The sequence below is a fragment of the Pipistrellus hanaki genome (genome assembly GCF_964339955.1).
Source record: "Pipistrellus hanaki genome assembly, chromosome: 2".
Taxonomy (NCBI): Eukaryota; Metazoa; Chordata; class Mammalia; order Chiroptera; family Vespertilionidae; genus Pipistrellus; species Pipistrellus hanaki.
The window spans coordinates 116,315,656-116,340,370 of record NC_140504.1 but is presented as its reverse complement, the minus strand read 5'-3'; the positions used below and the strand labels follow the sequence as shown (position 1 = coordinate 116,340,370).

Below are 24,715 nucleotides of genomic sequence, written 5' to 3'. Positions count from 1 at the left end.
TCTCAAAGTATGGTTGCTGGGCAATAGTGCCAACTTAAACCAGGAGCTTATTACAAATGAAAATTGTTGGGCTACATGCAAGACCAACTGAATCAGAACCTCTGGGTGGGGCCCAGCCAGCACTCTGTGTTGTAATAAGCTCTCTGAGTGGAAGACAGTTGGGGGAGGGGACCCAGGCCTGCAGGGAGAAAGTTGAGGCCCGAAGAAGAGGAGGGAGAGTTGCTCTAAGAGGAGGCAAGATAGCACCGTGTGGTCTGTGTGAACAGAGGTCAGCTGTGCTGTGAACAAGAGCTCAGGTGAGAGCCAGAAGCTCAATGTTTAGAGCTGTGGGCCCAGGGGGGCATTTAAGCTCTTGTAGTTCCAGGACAAGGCCATGGCAGCTTTCCCTGGGGACCTTTGAGGACTCTAAAGGCTGTGAGAGAGCTCTAAACAGTGAGTGAGGAGAGCAATCAAGGTGAAGCCCTTCCACCCTGCAGAGCACAGCACAACCAATATACCAGCAGACTGGCCTAGGGGTGCAGAGCAGGGAGCAGGCAGGCTGGCAGAGAGCTGTGAGCATCTACTAATATGGAAATCAGGGCATCTGAGGACCGGCCACAGATATTTTGTGAATCAAAGGACCAGGCAGTGTAAAGAATCATGATTCAAAGATAGCATTGGCATACAGAAATGTTCAAAAGGGACCATCCATTAAGAGGCTCTGGAGGTGTGGTGATGCTACAGTTGTGTTTCTCAGACCTGGGGGTGGAGGGAGTGGGAATCAGCATCAGCTGGATGGCTTATTAACACACAGATTGCAGGCCCCAATTAGAGGTCTGGGGTGGGGCCTGATAACCTGCATTTCTAACAAGTTCCTAGATGTTGCTGAAGCTGCTGGGCTGGGGCCACAGTTTGAGAATTTTGCCCTAGATTTTGGAATTTGTTCTCTTGCAGAGTGTACCATTTTTAAAATCCTCTTATTAGCAATACTAGAGGCCTGGTGCAAAATTTTGTATATGGGGTGGGGTGTGTCCTGCACCCTCTGAATCTGGGACCCTTTGAGGGATGTCCAACCACCCAGGCCTAAATGGGTGGTTGGACATCCCTCTAACAATCCAGAACTGCTGGTTCCCAAATGCCATCCTCTGTAGGCCAGCCCCCCCCACACACACCCCCTCTACTGCCCTCCCCTGCAGGCCTGGTCTCTCCCAACTGCCCTACTCTGCTGGTCTGGTCATCCTTAACTACCCTCCCTGCTGGCCTGATTGCCCCCAACTGCCCTCCCTGCAGGCCCGGGTCCCCTTCCCCAACTGTCTTTCACTACAGGCCTGTCCCCCTTCCCAAACTGCCTTCCCCTGCAGGCCTGGTCCCTCCCAACTGCCCTCCCCTGCAGGCCTGGGTCTCCCCACAACTACCCTCTCTTGCTGGCCTGGTCTTCCCAAACTGCCCTCCTCTGTTGGCCTGGTCACCCCCAACTGCCCTCCTCTGCTGGTCTGGTCACCCTTAACTTCCCACAACTGCCCTCCCCTGCAGGCCATCTTTTGGTGGCCATCTTGTATCTTGGTGTGATGGTCAATTTGCATATTACTCTTTTATTAGATAGGATGTTCTTTTGTTATATGATGCACAACATTTTGTAAAAACACATAACACACCCAAAGAAGAGTAATGAGTGAGCAACTTGCTGGAAGGAGTTTGGCATCCTGAAAAGGAGGATTTGACTGAAATCATCAGTATGGCAAACTAGTTCCATCAATCTATAGCAGCTTGAGGAATGCTTCAACTAGAAGCATTGTAAAGTTCAGAAGAGTTTATTGATAATGTCCTGCTCCTAACTACAGAATAAAATTAGAATGAATTCATGATATTTATTTTTAAAAATCATCTTATACACGTAAATAACAACCGAATATACTGTCAGACTCTGATCCTGACATCCAGGACCTTATAGAAGCTGGGCTGTTCTGGTCTGGTTCAGACTTCTACTTCTTTTGATAATCCTCTTCCTCCATGTCTCAAGCTGCTCTCTTTTCATTGAGTTTTGTTTGGGGATGGTGTCTATAGTTCTTTGAAAGGTAAAAATGTTATTATTAGGATGGCTGTCACTAAAAATCTTCTTAAGAGGAAAACTCATTTTTAAGAAGAGGCTTCATGAATAAAAGGTGAGATTCTGAGGGCAAGAGTTCAACTGCATTAAAGGGTAAGGGGGAAGCTGCTTCACACGAGGAAGCTGGATTGACTAGTCTTTGCTGTAGAGAGCAAGGTAAAGAAAACAGTGTAGAAACAGTCTCCTTTCTACAGAAAAGAAGAAAAATTTCACCTCTTTCCTGCTTCAGATTAATTCACTCATTTATTCAGCAGATATTTATTAAGCATTCCAACATTCCAGGTACAATTCCAGGCACCAAGAGTCCAGCAAAGCAAGGAGCCTATTCCCAGAGCTAACTTTCTGGTGGAAGAAAATAATCAACACATTTGTTGAATAAATGTGTTCAGTAAAAGAAGAGAGACTTCACTTCTTGAAATATTGCTTAGTTTTCCCATAAAAAATTGAATAGAGGTTTCTGAAATACTAGTATTTTCAGCTTCCTGTTGCATGTCTGTATATACTATCTGTCCCCCCCTCCTTTTAATTTGCCCCAGACTGGTAGTTCATCAGAGCTTCTAGTAACTGTTCTAATAGACAAACTCTAGCATGTCTTTCTGAACTACTGACTCTTCCAATTACCTTATTATTTCCCCATTTATTAACATTCCTGTTTACATGCAAAGTACAGGGCCATAAATTCTATGACAAACTACAAACAGAAATGATATTTTGTTTGTTTGTTTGGGGAACAGGTATGCTAGGCCAAGAAAGAAGTGGGCTTTTTAGATTAGTCTGATCAATTTCCCAATGATGAAAAAGGCCACAAATTATCCAATGATTAAGGCACAAGAAACTGCTCTGAGATTTAGAGAGGGTAGATCTAGTCTGAAATGACTCATGTACACTGTCTAAAATTTCTCTGCAGCCTGGGACAAAATAGTAACTTGGAGCTAAAACTCTCTCCAGATTCAGATATTCTCAAGACTTCATTCTGTTAAGATTGAAATGATTTTGATAAGCTGAAGGAAACCAAAAGTATGGGTAAGAATGAGGAGAGTCCTTTTACCTGCTATGAGGAGGGGTCCTAATTTACAGTTGTAGCTTGTGCCTTGGCTCTGGCTTCAGTATGTACCTCCCACTCTGGTTGGTCCCAGATTTCCAGCTGTTCATTATGGGGTTTACATGAGTCACATTTGAGCCATCTTGTTGGAGAGAATATTTTGCTGGACAGCATATTTTGCTGGACTAGCAGGTGGTAGTTAGAATGAAATAACTTGCCAATTGTTTGCATCAAACCTCAGAACATTTTTAAAAAAATATATTTTATTGATTTTTTTAAAGAGAGAAGGGGAAATAGAGAGCTAGAAACGTCGATGAGAGAGAAACATCGACCAGCTGCCTCTTGCACACCCCCTACTGGGGATGCGCCCACAACCAAGGTACCTGCCCTCGACCGGAATCAAATCCAAGACCTTTCAGTCCGCAGATCGACGCTCTACCACTGAGCCAAACCGGCTTCGGCTCAGAACATTTCCTTGATTTTTCTCTACTGATATTGGCTATGGGATCCATCTAGAATTCTCCTTGAAGTATTAAGCTTACTCAGCAGTAATTTTAACATATAAATAATAATCTTTGAAATAGCCTGTGTTTATTTCTTCCCTGGAATAAATAAGAATAAGCCAAATGTGCTGGACCACTGTTGTGTGCCAGGTACTCTCCTAAGCACTCAGTATGTATTCCCTCACTCATTTATTCCTCAAAACAGCCTTGCGTATAGGTGTGGTACCATCATTCTGCTACCACAACTTTGAAATCTCAAAGTTTTGGAAAATGAGTTTTTAAGCATTCTTTTGGTGGAAAAATATGATCTAAACTATTTAGTCTCATCAGTTTAAGAGTCTTTATTTAGAGATTTATCCTATATGATAAAAAGGTAATATGCAAATTGACCATCATTCCAATACACAAGATGGCCACCCCCATGTGGACACAAGATGGTTACCACAAGCTGGCCAACAGGGGAGAGCAGTTTTAGCAATCAGGCCAGCAGGGGAGGGCAGTTGGGAGAGATCAGGCCTGCAAGGGAGGCAGTTGGGGGCAATTAGGTCTGCAGAGGAGGTCAGTTGGGAGGAACCAGGCCTGCAGGGGAAGACAGTTGGGGAGACCAGCCCTGCAGGGGAGGGCAGTTGGGGAGATCCCAGGCCTGCAGGGAAGGCAGTTGGGGGCAACCAGGCTGGCAAGGGAGGGCAATTAGGGGTGATGGGGCCAGCAGGGGAGCAGTTAGCATTAATCAGACTGGCAGGGGAGTGGATAGGGGTTGTCAGGATGGCAGGCAATAGTGGTTAGGGGTAATCAGACAGGCAGGCAGGTGAGCCATTGGGAGCCAGAAGTCCTGGATTGTGAGATGGACATCCAACTGCCCAGTAGGATCGGGTCTAAATATACAGTTGGACATCCTTGGAGGGGTCCCAGATTGGAGAGGGTGCAGGCTGGGCTGAGGGACACACACATCCTCTCGTACACAAATTTTGTGCACTGGGCCTCTAGTTGAATATTAATTAGTCTTACTGCAAAAATATTAATGTGATTGATTAGTGAGCAATGGACCTTGCACCATAACCCACTTTGGGTGTTATAAAATATGAACTCTATTACCTTTTTAAAATTAAGAAATTCTGAGTTTTAAATAAATCTGTACTAGATATTCCAGTGAAAGGTTACTAGATTTGTTCTGTGATGATCCTCATTATCAAAATGAGGAAACTGAAGCACAGTTAGTAACAAGTCCAAGATCACACATTTGGTAAAGCCAAGTTGAAAGTCAGACAGATTCCAGAATCCAAGGTTCTTGACCCCAGAAAAAATAGCCTCTTTATTCCTGTGCCTTTAAGTTTGCTTGTCCTCCTTTCTTGTGAAGTCAAAGCAAATTATCCCCACCACTTAGAAACTGATGGGACTGGCCTTTGTAGCTTCAAGGAGTAGGCATCTCTGTCAGAGAACTGCCGCAATGGGAAGTTGGTTGCTGGGGCAAACAGGGACAGTGCACATGGAATGGGTTTTGTAGTCAGCTGGCTTGGGCAAAAATCTTGCCTCTATTGTGTGGTATTGGAATGTCACTGACTGTAAGTTTCTTTACCTTTGCAAAAATCAATAATAATCAATAAATGGTACATGATTTTATTACTATTTCTAATCATATTTATTTATATTAAAGGAAATAAATAGATATTTAAAGGAAACCAGATCCTGGGAGAGGCTGGAGAGTTTCTCAGGAATCTAGTTAGCATGCTTTGCTCTTTACCCAAAGCCAGGCCCTCCACCCTATGGAAAGGTGACTAGCTGGATGAGCTTATGTGGCACATAAATATATTTTTATGGGAGAAATATACCCATTAGAACTGTGAAGTGACAGATCAGGATTGAGGCCATGGGAGTGGCCCTGAAGGAGTCTAATGAAGCACCTTTCCTATGGCCCCGGAGACAGCAGAAACAAGGGCTCAGGTGATTTCACTGCAAGCTGCTTAGCATTCAGAAGCAGAGTTCTTCACTTTTCCTTTAAAGATTGGATATGTTGGCTGCAACCACAAGGTTGTTGATGAATAAAGCAGGAAAAAACCCCACTTTGTGCTTTCAGGCAAACCCACCAGCAGTTATACATTTGTATTTAAAAATTGTTTTGCTTATATTTCTTTCAGAACAAATAGAGTTGAACATTTTTTCATCTTATTGTTATTGATTATTTATATTTCTTCCTTAGAAAATGCCTATGCATAGCTATTTCCCATTTTTCTATTATGATATCAAAGGTAAAGAAAAGAAATGGAAAGTAACAGGACTAAATTTAGATCTTCATGAGAACCTAATTAACAAACATTTATTGTTACCTCCTTATTGCATGGTGCTTTTTTTTTTTTTTTTTTTTTTTTTTTTTTTACTTTTTAAAAAAAATTTCTTTATTGATTAAGGTATCACATATTTGTCCTCAACCCCCCATTCCAATCCCCCACATCTCCCCACTCATGCCCCCATTCCCCTATTGTCCTTGACCACTGGTTATGCTCATATGTATGCACATAAGTCCTTTAGTTGATCTCTCCCTTTTATCCTCACCCTCCTTTTGAGGTCCAACAGTCTGACCCATGGCTCCTTATCTCTGGGTCTGTTCTTGTTCATCAGTCTATGTTGTTCACCATTTCCCCTAGATGAGTGAGATCATGTCCTACTGGAAATATACTTATAAGAATAAAAAATGTGCTGAGACCGGTTTGGCTCAATGGATAGAGTGTTGGCTTGGGGACTGAAGGGACCCGGGTTCGATTCTGGTCAAGGGCATGTACCTTGGTTGCGGGCATATCCCCAGTAGGGGGTGAGCAAGAGGCAGCTGATCAATGACTCTCTCTCATTGATGTTTCTGGCTTTCTATCTCTCTCCCTTCCTCTCTGTACAAAATCAATAAAATATATATATTTTTTTAAAAATGTGACAAGCAATAATCGTAATGCTCAAAGGCATATGAATCAGTCTCTAGTGAGTTTCTTTCTTGGCCAACAGTTCTTTTGAGACCCAATTTCAATGTCAAACAGTTCCTTATGTGTACATGTCAGCATGATGACGCCTTGCCATAATAGCAATCAGCAGCTGTGTATCACTGCACGGTGCTCTTTATCCTTGGGCAAATGGTGTTATGAGCTGGTGCAGGTAAAGAAAAGCCTGCCATGAGAAATGTTCGAGACTCAAGTTTTCTAGGAGGAGGATGCAGGCTATTAATAAAAGACACAGTGCTGACAATACACATATACAAATAAAGCTGCTTTAGGTACGATGTTGTATTTGTGTGGGTACTTTCTTTACCTTTGTGATGATTACCTTAGAAGTTGTGTGGAAATAGATTTCTCCTGGTCCGTAGCTGCGGCTGCCGCTCTGGACAGTGAACTCAGGCCTGGACTGCTGCAGCTGGGAGTGTGCATTCTCCCTGGAGCCCCTCCAGAGGTTTGCCAAGACCAATGGGAGGCCAAAACCGGTTTGGCTCAGTAGATAGAGCGTTGGCCTGCGGACTGAAAGGTCCTGGGTTCGATTCCGGCCAAGGGCATGTACCTTGGTTGCGGGCACATCCCTAGTAGGGGGTGTGCAAGAGGCAGCTGATCAATGATTCTCTCTCATCGATGTTTCTAACTCTCTATCCCTCTCTCTTCCTCTCTGTAAAAAAGTCAATAACATATCTATATATTTTTAAAAAGACCAATGGGAGGTGTGGGACCCATTCCTTACACTTTGAACATAGAGGAAATACTATCACTCAACAAGTGCTCTCTCCTAAGGACCCACTAGAAGAGCAACCTTTTTAAGGGAGAAGTTGGGTGGCAACTTGGTTCTGGTCCCACCTCTGACCACTGTGTGACCTTGGCAGGTCACAGAGTCATCTGTAAAATGAAGCTCGCAAACCCACGGTTTGGGTTTGAAAAAGAAACTAGATTGAGTATCTATAGAAAGTGCTTTTTACATATTTGGCACTAAAAACCTGATAATCCTCATTAGGGAATAATTCTCTCATAAATTAGCAGCTGGGTCCCATAAATGAGCACAATACTTTGTGAAAGGATGCTGAGGAGGAAGACTATCAGTAAAACACTACTCCCTAACAACACTGAGTAAAATTCAGAAGATTTGAGCTTCTTTGTGAACGAGTAGAAACTGCTCTTTTAAGTTAAATGGAAAAATTTATTCCCATTCACAGATAGAATAAAGCCTAATAATTTTTTTAAAAAAATATATTTTATTGATTTTGTACAGAGAGGAAGGGAGAGAGATAGAAAGCTAGAAACATCGATGAGAGAGAGTCATCGATCAGCTGCCTCTTGCACACCCCCTACTGGGGATATGCCTGCAACCAAGGTACGTGCCCTTGACCGGAATGGAACCCGGGTCCCTTCAGTCCCCAAGCCGACGCTCTATCCATTGAGCCAAACCGGTCTCGGCAAGCCTAATAATTTTTGGAAAGAATAACTATGAAACCAAAATGTGGGGTTTGAGTCCAAGTTCATTGTTTCATGAAATTGAAGAATAAAGTCATGGACCAAAAACAGTTAGTAGAACCAAAGTTTATTGAGAAGCCAGTCCTGGAAAAGGTACAGCTGGGGTTCCAGAAGCAGGCCAGTGTCCAAAGCTTCCTTTCCATGTGGCACTGGGAGTAGTTTAGCATCCAAGTTAAAGGCTATTAGTCCATGTGTGGATGCTCACATGACCATAAGCCACATGGGTGCAGGGGAGTGCATCTCCTGCCATCAACCCAAGATCTTAGCAAGTCTGGGAGAAGAGAGAGGGGAGAGGAAGCACACACCTTTTAATTAAGGAGGAAAAGATAGCCTTGCTAGCTCCTGATTGGTCTTTTCAAATAATTCTGCTTTAGCAATACCCTTGGAATTGGTTTATGTGCCTTACTATCTTGTGATTGGTTATATGCTTGCTGCCTGTCGTAGAAATATCCATACATTTTACAGCTTGTGCCTCCCGAGCACACCCTTCTTTCCCTACCCAATAGGTGCGTCTTACTTAGTAACTCTGCCTAGTTGGGTTCCTTCTCCATGGTTCTGCCCCAAGCTGCCTAGCTTCTTTTGTCTCCTCAACTGAATTAGAACTATATTAATAATTTTTCCAGGCTCCTTGGTTACTGTATTTTACTAAAAAAAAAAAAAAAAAAAAAAAAGTACACATCACAATATGAACACCGACATCGCAACATTTATATGGTTATCGTAATGGTTCTGTTAGGGGAAAAAATAGAATATTGGGGACTAGCTATAGTTATAAGAAATATTAATTATGCTCTATTAACTGTGATTATTTTGTTCTGATTAAAGAAAGGATATTCTAACCTGGATGGGAGTTGTATACCCCCTTACCACTGGGAGTCAATCTTGAACCTGAGAGTCAACCTTGGAATGTGGTCTATTCTCATTCAAGATTTACCAAATATCATAAAATGATTAATAACCTTATTGCCTAAACAATGGAGTCCTACCCCTACTTCCATATGCCTGTAATTCCTACTTCCCCCTGTAATATTTGTCCTAGCCAATATAAACAACTGTCTTTTGGGGTCTTGGAGAACAGACTTTTGTTGATGACCACTGTTCTCCCATACTGCTGGCAGTATTGGAATAAACACTCATATATGACTTAACCCTGTCTCTGTTTAATTAACTGAAGTAGTGACAGGCAGCCCAGATCCATTGGTTGTCTGGTTTCACTTCTCTGAACTTTCTTACTTCAGCCTCAGAACAGCCATTTCCATCAGTCAGATATTGCATGTCTCACCTCTCTGTTGAAGAAAAGGCCTTTGCCATTCACCTTTGAATCCTTGCTGCCTTGAATGGTGTCTACCTCATAGTTCATGGTCCTTGAGTTAGTGGAGTGGATAATAATAATAAACAACTAATATTTTAAGGGCTTCCAAGATGACAGATACCATGTTTTACATGGATTTAAGGTAAGTATTATATAGTACCCATTATATAGATGAAGAAACCAAAGTTTAAAGCAATTAAGTAATTTGTCCAAGGTCACACAATGGCAGAGCTGAGACTCAAACCTGGGTCCATTTTCTTTTAAAAAATTTATTTATTTTTTACAGAGAGGAAGGGAGAGGGATAGAGAGTTAGAAACATTGATCAGCTGCCTCCTGTACACCCCCCACTGGGGATATTCCCACAACCAAGGTACATGCTCTTGACAGGAATCCAATCTGGGACCTTTCAGTCCTCAGTCTGACACACTATCCACTGAGCCAAACCGGTTTTGGCTCAAGTCCATTTTCTTTTTTTAATAAATCTTTATTGTTCATATTATTACAAATGTTCCTCATTTTCCCCCCCCTCCATTGCTCGCCTCCACCAGGTTCCCACCCCACCCTCTGCCCTTTCCCCACCCCCCATTGTCCTCATCCATAGGTGCACAGTTTATGTTCAGTCTCTTCCCGTATCCGCCCCACTCCCCTTTTCCCCTAGAATCATCAGTTCACTCCCCTTCCATACCTCTGATTCTATTATATTCACCAGTTAATATTGTTCATCAGATTTTTTTAATTCCGTTGGTTTTTAGATTCACTTGTTGATAGTTACATATTTGTTGTTCATAATTTTTATCTTTATTTTCTTCCTCTTCCTAAAGAACCCCCTTCAGCAATTCATATAATTCTGGTTTGGCAGTGATGAACTCCTTTAGCTTTTTTTTTTTTTTTTTTTTTTTTAATCTGTGAAGCTCTTTATCTGGCCTTCGATTCTGAGTGATAGCTTTGCTAGGTAGAGTATTTTTGGCTGTAGGTTCTTGCTATTCATCACCTTGAATATTTCTTGCCATTCCCGTCTGGCCTGCATGGTTCTGTTGAGAAATCAGCTGACATTCGTATGGGTGCTCCTTTATAGGTAACTACCTGATTTTCTTTTGCTGCTTTTAATATTCTCTCTTTGTCTTTTGCTCTTGGAATTTTAATTATGATGTGTCTTGGTGTGGTCCTCTTTGGATTCCCTTTGTTTGGGGTTCTATGTGCTTCCTGGACTTGTAAGCCTAATTCTTTCACCAGGTGGGGGAAGTTTTCTGTCACTATTTCTTCCAGTATGTTTTTGGTATCTTGCTCTCTGTCATCTGGGACCCCCATAATTCTGATGTTGGTTCTCTTGAAGTTGTCCCACAGATTTCTTACATTATCTTCAACTTTCTGGATTCTCTTGTCTTCTTGCTTCTGCAGAGGACTGTCTTCTGGCTCTTTATGTTCCAAATCTTTTACTTGATTCTTGTGATCTTCCATTCTATTTTTAGGATTCTGTATAATATTTTTTATTTCAGACAATGTATTCTTTATTTCTAGTTGATCCCTTTTTATTTCTAGTTGATCCCTTTTCATATCCTCATAGGTCTCATTTATTTTATTGGCCTTTTCTAGGAAATTCTTGAAAAACCTTATAACCGTGGTTTTGAACTCTATATCCAGTCGCTTGTTGTCCTCCATTTCTTTCATTTGTGATCTGTTTCCTTGTCTCGGCATTTTCACTGCTTCCCTGAGTTGGTAGGGTGGCTTTGGGTGCTAAGGTGTCATATATGGTTCAGTGGGTCAGCCTCCCAGTTACCTGAGGTGGACACTTTTGGTGCACCCCTTTGTGGACTGTGTGTACAGCCTTGTTGTAGTTAAGTCTTGATTGTTTTTGGTATCACTGGGAAGAACTGACCTCCAGGCCAATTGGCTGTGAGGATCAGCTGTGTCTATGCCAGGAGTCAGCCTTATTTGACTAGACTTAGAAAATTGCAAAAGCCTCTGTGCTCAGCTTGGATGGGGCTGAGTTTCAGGGTGGAGCCTACAGCCTTGGCTTCCTGTCAGCCCTGCCCTATGAGGTTCCTGAGTCTCAGTGTTCCTCAGTGTCCTTCGGTACGTGCTGCAAGCACCTCTGAGAGAAGTGCCTTCTAGTTTCGCCTGCTACCAGACAGTCTAGGCTCTCCCCCAGTGAGCCCAGAACTGAGGTTCAGTGTAGTTGGAAGTGGAGTTCAGAACAGTCTGGAGCTTTTGTTTCCTTCCTGCTAGGGCAATCCAGTGGTACAGTCAACAGTTTGTCTTCTGTGCACAATGTGCATGCCTCCAGGACTCTGCCTTTCGCTGCTCCCCTGAGTTTCCGCCTTACAGCCCAGATTCCCTCCGTATGAGCTTGGGTCCCCAGGGTCTGGCCTAGAACTGGAGTTCAGTGCAGTTGGAACTGGGGCTCAGCACAGTCCGGAGCTTTTGTCTCCTTCCCATTAGGGCAATCTAGTGGCAGAGTCAACAGTACATCTTCTGCGCACCTCCCAGACTGCCTTTCGCCTCTCTGCCTTACAGCCTAGATTCCCTCTGTATGAGCCTGGGTCCCCAGGGTCTCGTCCAGAACTGGGGTTCAGCACAGTCCAGAGCTTTTATCTCCTTTCTGCTGGGGAATGCCAGCCAGGCACTCAGCCTCCCGCTCCTCTCTGGCTTCATCCTCTCCCCACTTGTGCACCGTGTCTCCGTCCGTACCGTAAGCTTTTACAGCTCCTCTGATTTTCCTTCTGGTTTTCTCTTTCCTTCTAGTTGTAGAATTTCCAGTCAATTTTCCTGTAGTTCTAGATAATGTCCAATTTGTATTTTAGTTGTATTTTTTGAAATTGTTTTGTGAGGCTGCAGTTAGGTGTTTACCTATGCCACCATCTTGGTTTCTCCCCGGGTTTTTGTTTTTGTTTTGTTTTTGTTCAGTTCTTTTTGGTTTCTAAGAGATTTCATGAGTGAAGTCACTTGGTATTTATCTTTCTCTTCCTGACTTATTTTGCTTACATCATACCCTCAGGGTCCATTCCTGACTTATTTTGCTTATATTATACCCTCAAGGTCCATTCATAGTACCACAAATGACAAGATCTCATTCCCTTTTATGGCTTAGTAGTACTGTATTATGTTATGTGATATCTTTATTCATTCATCCATCAGTGGACACTTTGGTTTTGTCCATATCTTGGCTATTGTAAGTAACGCTGTGATAAGCATAGGGGTGTATATTATCTTCTTAAATTAGTGTTTTCTTTTCTTTTCTTTTTAACCCTCACCTGATGATATTTTTTTCATTGATTTTTAGGGAGAGTTAAAGGGAGGGTAGAGACAGAGACATCAATGTGAGAGACACATTGATTGGTTGCCTCTTGCTTGAACCCCAACCAGGGCTGGCGATCAATCTTACATCCCAAGTAGGTGGCCTTGGCTGGAAATCAAACCTGGGACCCTTCAGTGCACAGGTCAACACTCTAACCACTGAACCACTTAGGCAAGGACAATTTTTTCATATTCTTAGGATAAGTATCCAGAAGTAGAATAGCTGGATAATATAATAGTTTTATTCTTATTTTTTTTTTTTAGGAATCTTCATACTGTTGTGTGTGTATGCATAGTACCTGTACCAATTTACCGCCTTACCAACAGCATATGAGGGTTAACCTTTTCTCCACATCCTCTCCAATACTTGTTATTTTGTATTTATATTTTATAATAGTCATTCTAATAGTTGAGAGATGATATCTCATTATGGTTTAGACTGTATTTCCCTAATAATTAGTGATATTGAACATGTTTTCTGTGCCTGTTGGCTATCAGTTTATCTTTAGAAAAATGTCTATTCAGATTTTCTGCCCATTTTTTTAAGGGGGTGTTTTATTTCTTTTGTTGTTGAGTTGTGTGAGTTTTTAAATACATTTTAGATATTAACATCTTTGCAGATATATGATTTGCAGATGTAGTCCCATTTGTTTATTTTTGTTTTTGTTTAGCTTTTGTTTGGAGTGTGAGCCACAAAAACATTGCTAATTGTAATCTTGTTTACTTTGACTTGTTTTGTCTTTTAATCTGGATATTTGCTTTATATATTATTGATTTGCTACATTTACTATATATTTACCTTTTCAAGTGATATTTAACTTTTCAAATGTTTTTTTAAATTTTTTATTAATTAGTGCCTTTTTTTTTAGCTTAGAAAAGTTCCTTTAACATTTCTTGTAAGGCTGGTTTAGTGGTGATGAACTCTTTAAGCTTTTGCTTATCTATAATACTATTGATCTCTCTTTCAAATGTTAATGTTAACCTTTTAGTTAGAGAATTCTTGGTTGGAATTTTTTCTTCTTTCAGCCCTTTGAATATGTTATGGCACTCCCTTCTGGCCTATAAAGATTTGCTGAAAAAAATCTGCTGATAGCCTTATCCTATATAATCTTATTTAATAAAACTGTAGTATGCAAAGTGACTGAATGGCAGAAAGACTGGCAGAATGACCAGTTGCTATGATGTGCACTGACCTCAGAAGCTGCCTCCTGGTGGCTAGTGCATTCCCACAGGGGGAGCGCTGCTCAGCCAGAAGCCAGGCTCATGGCATGTGAGCGCAGCAGCAGCGGTGGTGGTGTTAGCCTCTCCTGCCTCTGCTTCAGGCGGGTGGCAAGGAGCGAAGAGTCCTGGACTGCAAAAGGGTGCAGGCTGGGCTGAAGAACCCCTTCTTCCCCCTCCCTTCCAGTGCTCGAATTTTGTGCACCAGGCCTCTACTATGTAATGTTATTTATCTGTTGATGCTCTTAAGATTATTTCTTTACCCTTAACTTTAATGTTTTAAAAAATATATACTTTTTATTGACTTCAGAGAGAAAGAGAGAGGGAGAGAGAGAGAAACATCAATGATAAGAGAGGATCATTGATCAGCTGCTTCTTGCATGCCCCCTACTGAGGATCGAGCCCACAACCCAGGTATGTGCCCTTGACTGGAATTGAACCCAGGATCCTTCAGTCCACAGGCCGATGCTCTTTTCCACTGAGCCAAACCAGTGAAGGCAACTTTAACATTTTAATTATAATGTGTTTTGATGTGGTTCTTTTTTGTTTCATCTTGTTTGGAATTCTGGGCTTCCTTCATGTGGGTGTCTGTTTTCTTTCCAAGATTAAGGGAAGTTTTTGCCATTTTTTCTTTAAGTAAATTTTCTGGCCCTTTCTCTCTTTTCCTTTTGGGATCACTTGATGTTGTCACAGAGGTCTCTTGAGGTAGCTTCTCTTTTTAAAATTCTTCTTTTTTAATTTTGCTGCTCTGTCTGGGTGTTTCATTGCTTTCTCTTCTTACTTACTGATTTTTACTTCTACTTCATCCAGTTTGCTGTTGAACCCCTCTATTGTATTTTCCAGTTCAGCTATAGTTTGGTCCTTTTTTATATTTTCCATCTCTTAAAGTTCTCATGTTTATCTGCAGTTCAGTGAGCAATTTTATGACTATTACTTTGAACTCTTTGTCAGGTAGGTTGTTTATCTGTTAAATTAAGGTATTTTTTCTGGATTAATTTTGTTCTTTGGTTTGACCCATATTTGTTTCCTCGTTTTGCCTGACTCCCTGTGTTTGTCTATATGTATTAGGCAAAATAGTCCTGAAGGAGTGACCTTGTGCAGGAGATGATCTGTGGGACCCAGCGGCACAATCTGCTCTTGCTACCAGAGCCAGCTGCTCAAGGTGCATCCCTTCTGTGAGCTGTGCTTACCTGTGGCCTGTGGCAGGGCCAGCTGCAGTGTGAGATGGGCAGGTTGCAGGTGCTCATCTGCCTGGCTGTGGTGCAGCTGATATATGGGGAGGGTGGGGTGTGGTGTGCTTGCCTGGCTGGTTATAATGTGGCTGCTGTTTGGGGTGCTTGACTGGCGTGGGGTAGGAAGATTGCTCTACCAGTGCTGGCAGGCTAGAGGAAGGGTTACCAGCAAGTTAGAATGAGATTGCATAAAGGGTGCCAGCCAGAGCCTCTGTCCCCAGGGAAAGTCTTAGCAGGTTATGGCAGCCAGATTAAGTTGTAAGTGGGTCTCCCTCACTTATGGTCTAGGCTTTTTCAAACTGTTGCTTTTTCTGGATCTCGGGTGAATGGGTCTGCACATGAACCCTTTAAAAGCAGATTCTCCATTCCTTACAGCTCTATGTTTCTTGTGGACTTAATCCCCATGGCTTTTCTAAAACCAGACATTTTGGGGGCTCGTTTTTCGGTGCCAGATCCAAGAGTTGGGGAGTGCTTACTGTGGGGCATAATCTCTTCACTCTTCCAGGGAGAATTCCATATTTTTCAGTATTCCTCTGGTTGTAGGTCTGTCACCACATCTGGAGTGGGGACTCCAGTGTGAGCGTGTCTCTGCCTCTCCTACCCATCTGGATGCATCTCTTTTATCGTTTGCTGGGGAGGTGCTGTTCCTCTAGCTCTTGGGTCCTTTCAGGAGAAAATTGAATTTGTTGTATCTGTGGAAGGAAGTGAGTTCAAGGTCTTCTTATTCCTGTCCTGAAATAAAATCTTCAGTTTTAAATCTTGATATCCACTGTTTCCATGAGGCACTAGTTGGCTCTGAGCCAGCCCCTGTCTTATTGCACTTATTTGTGGCCTGATGCATGAATTAATGCACATTGAAAGAAAATTAATTAGAAGAAATATTTTAATACCACAGCAAGCTAGCCCATGGCCAATTCTGTGAGAAGTTGGGCTCCCTCCTCTCTGGGTCTGGGGTGCGGGTGAACCAGATTCAGGGCCAATGGTCCCAGGAGCAAGCTAACCCAGGGCCAGCAACCTAACCTACCAGTTGGAGCACCTGCCCCCTGGTGGTCAGTGTGCATCATAGCTACTGGTCGAACGGTCGCTTAGACTTTTACATATATACTAGAGGCCCGGTGCACAAAATTTGTGCATGGGGCAGGTGTCCCTCAGCCCAGCCTGCACCTTCTCTAATCTGGTACCCCTTGGGGGACATCCTTCTTGCAATATGGGACCGTTGGCTCCTAACCACTCACCTGCCTGCCTGCCTGATTGCCCCTAACCACTCTTCCTGCTGGCATGCTCTCCCCCAACTGCCCCCCTTGCCGGCCTTCTCGCCCCCAACTAGACCCCTTTGCCAGCCTGCTCACCCCCCCCCCCCCCCCGCCGGCCTGATAGCCCCCAACTGCCCTCCCCTCCTGGCCTGATTGCCCCTAACTGCCTCTGCCTTGGCCATGCCACCATGGCTTTGTCCGGGGTGGTTTATAGGTGTCCCAGTCTAATTAGCATATTTCCTTTTTTTTTTTTAGTATAGAGAATAGAGGCCTTGTGCATGGGTGGGGCCCGGCTGGTCTGCCCTGAAGGGAGTCCCAGATCAGGTTGGGGGTCTCCTTGGGGGATGGGGCTGGCCTGGACAGGAAGCCTGGGAAAGTTTGTAGGCTGGCCACACCCCATTCAGGTGAGGGTCCCTGCTGGGGGCTGGCTGGGCCCGGGCAAGGGGCTAATGGCCATTTGCTACGCCCTCATTGATATGAGGGTCCCCTCTGGGGGGCATGGCTGGCCTGAGCAAGGGGCTGAGGACTGTTTGGGGGTGGTTTTCAGGCTGGCCAAGCCCCTGGCTTTGTCCGGAAGGACATCTAGAAGGTGTCCGGAAGGTCTCCTGGTCTAATTAGCATATTACTCTTTTATTTGTATAGACTGGAGGCGCAGTGCACAAAATTTGTGCATGGGTAGGGTCCCTAGCGATTGCTGGCTGCCAGCTGATGCCTCCCTTCCTCTGGCTGTCTGCCGTCACTGCCCCCTAGTGGTCAGTGCACATCTGACTCCCAGTTGGTTGAACTCCTGCCTGTGGGGACAATTTGCTTATTAGCCTTTTATTATATAGGATAGGTGTTAGCACTTAATTTTATGCTGTTCTTTTTGTAATTAAAGTATATATGTATTGTTGACTTATCTCTCCCAGTAGAGGTCTGGGACCATGTTATACTACCTTAGTGATTCTTACAGTCCATTAAATACTTCGTTGTATATCATTTGTTTCTTCTCTACTCTCATAACGTTGTGATCAAGTTTGTGTTGCTGCTAGTGTTTTTTGTGTTTTTTTTTGTTTTTGTTTTTTTTTTGTTTTTTTTTTTTTTTTTACAATTTGATGCCTGATTTTTTATTACATAAATATTCAAACATATTCTAAAGTGGATGGAATTGTCTAATGAACCCTTCCTTATGTACATGACCCAGTCTCAACATGTGATCTTATTTTATTTATTCCCCCATTTAGCACCTTCCTAAATGTGCTAAGTCTTCTCCTCCCAGTTGCTTGGTAATGTTGGAAACATCCCAAATACCTTTCGTCTGCAAATACTTCAGTGTGTATAGTTTTTCTTAGTAATTTATCTCTGGCCAGGGCTTTTTCAACATTTTATCCAATCCTAGTTTCATTGATATCTTATACTAGAGGCCTTATAATCTGGGATCCCCCGAGGGATGTAGTAATGTGCGAAGCAGCAGGCAGCTGGGGAGGAGCCCAAGCCTGGGCTGGGGCTGTGCCTTTCCTGCTCATTCTGGCCCAGTTCCCGCTGTGCCTGCTGCCACTGCCACTCGATAAAGCTGTTGTGGCAGCAGGAGAGGCTCCCGCTGCTACAGCTGCACTCGCCAGCGGTAAGCCCCATGTCTGGCGCACATCAGTCAACTGAGCTGCCCTCCCGCTGTGGGAGTGCACTGACTACCAGGGGCAGCTCCTGCATTGAGCATCTGCCCCCTGGTGGTCAGTGTGCATCATAGTGACTGGTCGAATGGTTGAACACTTGGTCGGTCAAACTGTCGCTTAGGGTTTTATATATATAGATAATTTTTTGTTTGTTCTGACTTAGAATCTGAACTTTGACTAATTTCAGTAAAATATTTATCTTTAGTATAGTTACTATGCATAACATACTGCTGTGGGGTATGTAAAGATAAATGCGCACAGATACCTATCCTAAAGGAATTATTATAGTTTAAGAGATAAAATGATTTTTCAAAACACAGATTGTAGTAAGTGCTGAAATGAGGTGAGATCAAAGTGTGTGGTAGAGGGATCAATTTTTTAAAAGTGAAGATTGGTGTAGGCTTCATAGAGAAGATAGTATTTGAGAGAAGGGAGAAGCAGAGGGTGGGAGGTAAGTGAAGGTCTCTTTATAGGCTCTGTGTGGTGGCTCTGTGGATACCGTGTCTGATAACATTTGGCTTCCCAGAGCTCACATAGAGCTACTGGGCAGAGTCATACAGGGAAGTGCTAGAGCTGAATTGGAGTTCAGGTATGTATGACTTATGCCACTCCCTGAGGTAGGCCTTCACCAATCTTAGATTTTCCACAAGAGAATATAGTGGAGGAGGGGAAATAGTGGGTAAGGATTTTCCGGGTGGAAGGACTAGTGTTCCTAAAAATAAATATAAGTAGAGAAGTTTTCCAGGGACCCAAGTGCAATCCAGGGTGGCTAGAATGTAGGGATTTTGAACAAGCATTCAGGAGACATTTGACGTTTATGTGGCATAGTAAAATCATGGAAAACTTCAAAGGCTGTATTAAGGAGTTTAGACATTGTTCCATTTTACTTCAGGAGCTTTTGAAAAGTTCTTTGAGGTGGGGAGAAAATCAGTCAGACCTGAGCCATAGTGTGTCTCTGAGATTGCCCCTTGTTTCCCATACCTTTCTTCTTAAAACTTTCCTAATTAGGCACACAGGAACCAACTGTGACCTTCTATTTCACTTTCACCTAAATAGTGACCAGCCCCTGTGCTTGACGATGCTATAGGATAAATAGGAAGGAAAAAAACTTTGAAATGGTTCTTAGGTGAGTGACCTATAGGCTCACTGGGAAGGTGTCTGTGAAGTGACCTTGTGTTTCATGTTTTGTCTGTCATCTTGACTTAATTATAAGATTTTTTAGAAAAGAGTTTTACTTGTAAATCTCGAACATACAAATAAATTTGCAAAACTGGAAATAATAGAAAGAACCCTGTGTGTCTTTTATACAGACACCATTGTTAATATTTGCTCAATTTGCTTGTCATTTGTACTCTTTATTGTTACTTTTTTTTTCTCTGTCTCTATCTGTACATTAATTTTTTCCTAACTGTTCATTATGATCCTTTATTCCTAATGCTATTTCCTTTCTAAGACTAGGGTTATTTTCTTGCATAATCGTAGTATAGTTATTCACTTTAACAAATTTAATATTGATATACTTTAATCTGCCATTCATATTACAGTTTGACTTGCCTTTTTAATTTATCTAAACTGCATACATCTCACAATCCACTGTATCATAGCTTTTAATAAATATTTGATTGTCAGCAGTGATTTATTTCTAGCATTAAACTTAATTTTTTGAACAGCTTTCTTATCTGAAATCCTGTGCTTAACTCTCTAAGGTGATTCGGGATGTGATAAATGTGCACATGGAAGAACTCAGTCATAATTGGCAAGAAGAGCAGGAAAAAGCACAGGATGATGCTGAAAAGTATGTCATTGTGTTTATTGGTGAAAATATTCTCTTTTTAAACTCTTACTTATAATCGTTTAAGTTTTAGTATTTCCAAGGGCATTATTGCACACTAGTATTCATCAGAGCACTTATTGTATCTCTTCATTGCTTAGGATTATTACACCAGAGTTGTAAACATGTTATAAAAACTGTGTTTCTCTGCCTTCTTATATGAAATGTAAAATTACACACTTATTTAGATATTGTATCATTGGTCTAATGCAGAACATTAACTTTAGGCTGGGGCACACTGAAGACCAGTGAAGAAAGTGAACTGATGAATGGTCCTGTCTGTTTCAGGAGATGAGAAAGGCGATCAGCTTGAGAAAGGCGATCAGCTTCAGTAGATTCTCGGCAGTCTGGTGGAAGCTATTTGGATGCTGAGTGTTCACGGCATACAAGGGATCGGAGTAGGAGCCCACATAAACGAAAAAGAAATAAAGAAAAGATAAAAATTGGGACTCAAGAAGGAGGAAAGAGAGGTAGGTCTAACATTGTTTTGTCCAACAGTGAATTGTTTACCTTTAAAAGGTAGAGTTTATTAAGTATTGTGTAGGTAAACAGTTAATTGTGCTAAAAAGGTGTTTGCTTTTTATCCTGCTGCTTCCTTCCTCCCTTCAACTGTCCCTCTCTCTTTTTTTTTCTTCCTTTGCTAATTCCTATGGTGTGGTATATAGTATTATTGAGAAGATCCAAACTTTAATAGCAGTCAATTTTGCCCTGTGAATATCCCTGATAAAATTTTGATAGCTGAGAGATACAAACTAATGCTAAAGTAATAAATTGAAAGCAGTTGAGGTCTATTCCTATATTTCAGCTGCTTCCTGGGCATCCGCCTAGATCCCATGTGCAGTGGGGCTATACCTAAATTTATCTTTTTCTCAGTCTGCTCCTCTTTCCCAGCATTTCCTGTCCTGGTTAATGAATGACCATCATTTGTTCATCTGAGCCAGAAATCAAGGAGTCATGTTAGATACTCCTTTCTTATTCCTTACTACCGTGTTTCCCCGAAAATAAGACATCCTCCGAAAATAAGACCTAGCGCATGGAAAGATAAGACATCCCCTGAAAATAAGACCTAGAGCAACTTTGGGAGAAAAAATTAATATAAGACGCTGTCTTATTTTCAGGGAAACAGAGTATCCAGTCTTAATTGCTGTCAGTTCTACCTGAAGAGTCCTCATTTACTCCTCCTCTACCTCTGTCATTATTGCTGTCCATCTGGAAAAGGAAGTTGTTCTCCTAATTGCTCTACCTGTCTAGAAGCTTGTCCCTTACGGATTCATCTCTACCCTGCTGCCAGAGTGAACTTAATTTCACCTCTTACAACTCCTCAGTGGCAAAATTCATTTTCCTTAGAATGGCTCTCAAGGATCAGGGCCTCTGCCTACCTATCCTTGTATTTTCCCACTTCCCATGAAATGGGTAGCTAGTGCTTTAGCCAGCCGGAATTACTACAGTTTCTCATCCACACTGTGTACATTTCTGCCTTGCCATGTCATGTTCTGCTGCCTAAGGCCTGCTTGGTAAAGTCCTCATCTTTTAAGACCCAGCTTAGTCATTCCCACGAAGCCGTTTTTCATTCACTCAAATAAAGCCGATCGTTTCCATTTTATTACTTGTCTACCTGGCACATGCGCAATTATTACTCTCCCTCTAGGCTGTGAGCTCTTTGAGGGCAGGCCCCCGTCTTATGTAGGATTTATGTGCACAGTGCTTGTCTGATAAATGGGCTCGCAAATGATACCTTGTCTCTCCAGGGTCGCTGGTGATGAGGAAATTAATTGTAAGGCTTATGGTTTAATAACTTTACTTATCTTACTATCATTCAGTTCAAGGATTTAAAGCTAGCTATGATTTAGTTGTTCTCTTATAAAAATTAAATATTTACTTAGTAATCCCTTTTGATTCATGTAATTATGATATAATAATTTTATACAAATTAACTCTTGATTAGTTATCAGAAATCCTGCTGTTTAACTTCTTCCTGGTTTATTAGTGCTTTTTCCACTTAAGTAAAATTTGATATGTCTGATCAATCCCTATTGACTTAAATTCATTAGACAGTCTCAAAATCTAAACGTGATAATTTTCTTTTAAAGAAGACAAACTGAGTATTAGCAGAAATGTTTCTAAATAGGCTAATCTTTGATATTCTTCCTGAGATAGAATGAGTTGAGACAGGAGCCAGGATAAAGACATCAGACTGTTTCTAATTTCTCCTCTGACTTTAGTATTCTACTTGAAATAAATTCTCTGATCATCAGCCATGTACGTATATTCAAAGTTAATTTTAAAGTGGAGCTCCAAAGTGGAGCTTTTAAAAAATTCATTTTGTTTATCCCCATCTCAATTTAGTCCCTTAGTTTTAATGATGCGGTTTCCATATTTACTCTTTAAAAATAACTTTTCAGTTATAAATGCTTATTTTAATTTGTCCTGGTCTGTATCTGTTGTATGAATTATTACTTTAAAGCTCTCCTATTAAAGTGTTCATCACTTGTGACAGTTTTTATTTTTATCCCTTTCATTTCAGGGATGGGGAAAGACATCATAGTTATAAAAGAAGAAAGCAAAAAGTATAAATTAAGTATTCATGCATGTGTTAATTATGCTAATGGCAAGATAACCAATATGCAGATATTTTCACTGTAATTGCTTTGATTAGGGGAAAATGTTTATATGATCTGTTTAGTGCTCAGATCACTATTTTTCAGTAAGTGTTTATGTCTCAAACCATAAGCACTATAACTTTGTTTCCCATATATTTTAATAGATGACAGCTTCCTGTTACTAATTTTGTTCTTTTTTTCTTTTTCAATAATTTATGTATCAGAAAATTCTTTAATTCAGTACTTAAATTATATAAATAATACACGAATGCATTCTCATTATAAAAACTTTAACCTTACACAACACCATCTCTCATTCCTATGGCCACCCCAGTGGTAACTGCTATTTACCATTACACTGGTGAGTTGTAATAGAGAAAAGCAACCTTAATATCTGTCAGGAGAGGAAAGGCCTGGCTAAATAGAATGCGCTATTGTCATATAACAGATTATTTATATAAGATTTTAAAAATAAACTTTATATGAATATGGATACATTTCAGAAACATAATGTTAAGTGACAACAGCAAGTTACAGAAAGATATATACAGTACTATACATTTTCAATGGCTATATATGTATGTAAATATATTTTTAAAGGTTCAGAAGAACCCATATCAAACTCACAGCAGTGACTATTTGGGGTGACAGGTAAGGAGTGTCAGTGAATATTGGGAGGGTGGTCAAAGGAAACTAACTTTACCCGTAATACATTAGTTTCTTAAAAATAAGGTAGGTATTCAGCCTGGCCAGTGTGACTCGTGGTTGAGCTTTATCCCATGGACCGGGAGGTCATGGTTTAGTTGCTGGTCAGGGCACATGCACCAATAGGGGGTGTGCAAGAGGCTTTTATCTCTCGATGTTTTTATCTCTTCTCCCTTTCTCTGAAATCAATAAAAACATATTTTTTTAAAATGAAAAAATAAGGTATTCATATTTTACTTGATTAAAAATTAATTAAAAATTGTCATTTTCTTTTTTCTAAATGAACTCTTAAAAATATACTGTCATTTTGTTTAGTTTGTAAATGAAATTTATTGAGGTACTGTTTACATAAAATAAAATGCATCCATTTTAAGTGTAATTTTTATTGAATTATTAGAAAGCATATGTGCATTTTTATTAGAAAAGTAAGTGGAAAAGGAGTGGGATGGTGGGGTTTTGGAAAATTGGATAGATGATCTAAGATGCAACCAGAATTCTTTTGAAGCATCTATCTTATATAAAAACTGCTGTTTGATATTTTAACCCTGCTATTTTGGCTCCTGTGAATGCTTGCTTCCTTAAATAAGAAGGAAATAAGACTACTCCAGAGAGGCCATAACCCTCCCCCAGACAAAGTTATCAGCCAAGCCTTTGGTTGAGGTCTCAAAGCCCCAGCACATAGGGCTGTTTAAGAACTTGCAAAGGGGACTGGAAACATCCCATATTTGGGAGACAAAGAAGATAAAAACATATACTGAATAGGGAAAGTTTCTCCATGTTGGGGCCGGAATTTGAAATACAGTTTCTCTCGGCCCGCGCATAATAATAAAGTGTACTCCATCTCTCCAAGCGTTGCTTGGTTCTTCTCCCACCTTCTGTAACACTTTGAAGTCCAAAATTTTAAGTAACTCCTGCAAACTATCCTATAAAATATGGAATTAAGTAAGAGGTATTTGATCCTTGAACATATTACTTTTCCATGCTTACCTATTTGTGTTTCGAACTCCTTTATCAATATAACCCTAATGCCTTGCATGTAATAGTTGTAAATTAATTTAAAATTTTGATGAGCATTTGAAGACCCCTTTCACCTAACATCGAACTTTTTATTCAAAAAGGGCTGATGTTAATAATTATTATAATTACTATCCATCTTATTTATCCACTAAGTCCCAGCTCAGATGACATCTTTCCACCTACATTTCTGATCTAAATTTTCTCTCTTGAACGCTTTCAAAAGCACTAAGGATAGTTAATGTTTATTGACCATTTACTATTGAGTAGATTCAAAACCCAGGAGAACGTGGTAACCATGTGCTTTGCCTCGTGGAATCTGGCTATAAAATAAAGAGGCTTATAGGCTGTGACGCTGTTGCTAGCTCTCCATCAGAGAGGACAGCGTCCCACTGAGACCCAGCTTTTTCTCTTGTCTGTCTTTTCCCAATCCTTCACCACCCCTTCTCAGGCTCACTGAACCTGGCTGAGCTGGTTCGGCACAAAAAAATAAAATACAC

General features: G+C 41.3%; 1 long non-coding RNA gene across 1 annotated transcript; it reads left to right on the top strand.

The window, feature by feature from the left end:
- The first annotated feature begins 193 nt into the window (after nucleotides 1-193).
- LOC311617131 lies at nucleotides 194-23,405 on the top strand. The gene is made up of 4 exons (XR_014794058.1): nucleotides 194-296; nucleotides 19,772-19,872; nucleotides 20,215-20,366; nucleotides 22,421-23,405. It is a non-coding gene; the product is annotated as an uncharacterized lncRNA (long non-coding RNA).
- The last annotated feature ends 1,310 nt before the right edge of the window (nucleotides 23,406-24,715 follow it).